Source organism: Magnolia sinica, chromosome 4 (assembly GCF_029962835.1).
Source record: "Magnolia sinica isolate HGM2019 chromosome 4, MsV1, whole genome shotgun sequence".
NCBI classification, from domain to species: domain Eukaryota; kingdom Viridiplantae; phylum Streptophyta; class Magnoliopsida; order Magnoliales; family Magnoliaceae; genus Magnolia; species Magnolia sinica.
In genome coordinates this window covers 61,594,010-61,596,402 of record NC_080576.1, presented here as the reverse complement: position 1 = coordinate 61,596,402, position 2,393 = coordinate 61,594,010, and the positions used below count along the sequence as shown (strand labels likewise).

General features: G+C 35.0%; 1 long non-coding RNA gene across 1 annotated transcript; it reads right to left on the bottom strand.

Moving 5' to 3' along the window:
- Nucleotides 1-407: 407 nt before the first annotated feature.
- Nucleotides 408-2,163, bottom strand: LOC131244512 (uncharacterized). Its single transcript, XR_009170346.1, has 3 exons — nucleotides 2,024-2,163; nucleotides 1,753-1,828; nucleotides 408-461 (listed from the first exon to the last, which is right to left on the bottom strand). It is a non-coding gene; the product is annotated as an uncharacterized LOC131244512 (long non-coding RNA).
- Nucleotides 2,164-2,393: the final 230 nt, after the last annotated feature.

Below are 2,393 nucleotides of genomic sequence, written 5' to 3'. Positions count from 1 at the left end.
CAACCGGTACAATGTCTGTACAAGAGCAAGTCCAATGTTATAGGCAAGCACTATCTAGATGCACATTTCCATTAACAACTCGAATTCCTATTTAATTTCTGGTCTGAACCAAATAATGATTATAAGTGACATCAGGACTCCATACTCAATTAAGACTGCAATTTCTAATACAATTCTGCTTTATAAAACAATGTATATGGAAATATGTTGGGCGAATCAAGACATACAGATTTCTTTTCTTGGCAATATCTGTGGGTGACTTCCTGAAAACATGCCAAGGCCAACACAAATACAATTCTAGCAAATCAATCATGGTGGGTGTACAAATCAATTCCCAAACAAGAATAGGAACATAGCACAACAGAGAAAATCAAAATTAGAAAACCTGAAGTCTTGTCTGTCTGAGACTGGAAGTTACTGAAATTTAGACTCCCAAGCCTTGAAGTAGACTGATTCTGCAACTAAAATCAATAGGTGATAAAAGAATAAGAGGAAAATTTTGGATGGGATAAAGACAAATAGGAAGAAAAATCAATGAAATTAATGCATACTAGAAGCTTTTTCTGAAGGATGGTGGGGTAGCTGAAAAAGTTAAGGTTCTCTCAAATTCCACTATTATTTCTTGCAAGAAAGAAATACTAGATATAAGAGGGAAAGCTCGGAAGAGGATAAAGACACAGAAACTTCATCCAAAATCACCCTAAGTTTCTTGGGTGGGGTTATCAAATCCAGAAGTTGCTCAGGCTTTAGATACCATGTGTGTGGGACCCACAGTTGGGCGATCCAAACTGTTGATATGATGGGCTGCTCTTTCATCCCCCATCTCCCAAAAAGTCTTCAAGATTGGAAGACCCTATCCACCCAATCTTTGGCTCTCTTTTCCATTGAAACTGGTCCTATATTTTTTTCTTAACCGTTCATCTCTAGGCAATCAACTGATTTTTACTATCTTAAAAGGTGGAAGATTTTTGGGAGCATGGTCCATCCACTGCAAGCTCAACATCTCAATGGCCTAGATCACCAGACAACAGGCCCACACACAAGGAATTGAAATCCTCAGTAAAATCCACATTTCCTGAGGCTCAACATTCCATAATTCCTCACATAAAATGTCATTCTTACATCCCAAGTTATAGCTTAAAAGGATATCAAATTACCTTAGTTCAAAAAGCTATCTACAATATTCTCCTTTGTTGTTTTCATTTACAATGGGTAGTTATTTTTCTACTATGCCGTCTTTTTCTCAGTTCGTTTCCTTGAATATGAAGTCTCAGCTGAAAGAAATGGGCTGCAATAAATTGATATTGGACCATCTTGGCAGCATTGATATAGATTTCTCATAAAGATAGTCCGTATGAGTTGAGTAGTTCTTGTGCCATCTGTTTTGACAGAGAAATTCAGATGTCTCCATCTTTCATTGAAATACCTTATCCACCACTAAAAATCAATGCAATTTTTAAATTCTCGAATTAATTAATCATTAGGTAAACTTGCCTGAAAAAATTTCGAATGTTGGGTACTGATTTCCTTAGAAAACCAACATGAATTACGGATCTAGCAGAGGGGCATTTGGAAAATTTAGCGCGTTCTTGAATTGAAGAGAATAGGCAGTTATGCAATCTGCAAGAGAGTTTGGTAATTTCTGCGAAATACGAAATAAGGCATGCAGTAAAATTTTAAAAAAATAAAATTAGTAGAAGGATTTAAGAGATTTTGTTGGATTTAAAAGGTAAAGAGATGCTTATTACTTACCGGAAGAATCGAATGAATCTTCGTCGGTTTGGCTTATGGTCTTCTCTTTGGATGAAAATATTCTTGGAAGAAAAGACTGCAAGCATCATGTATAAAAAAAAAAAAATAATTAAAAAAAACCCACTATTTCAAAATGAAAATAAAAGAAGCAGACGAGATTCTTCTTCTACCAACCAAGAAATGTTCCAGAAAATTGGATTCTCAGGAATTAGAATCTAAGAAAAACAAAAGCCCTCTGAAATTAGAATCTAACAAACAATAGAGGATATACCTTCCTGAAGGTCATCTCTAAAATCTCTCCTCCTTTCAATGGAGAATGAAAAGTCTAAACTTTAAATACAATCAAACACCCCAAAACTTGAAATCTGTTATTCATGCATAAAAGATTCAGAAGAAGAATTTCCAATAAAGAGATGGGAATTGGAGAACACCCAATTTGAACAAGTTACTTTTAACTGGAAAATACAAGAAAAAAGAAAGGGAATCCTTTCAGTGGCTCTAGGTTACAAGCCCTGCAACCACAAGGCATTAAGAGGAAAAAAAAAACCATTAAAAAAGACCAAATAAAATTATAAATGCAATAGATTTCACAGACTTCACAGCATAGACAACAACTCAAACCAATTACATAAAGTAGGAAA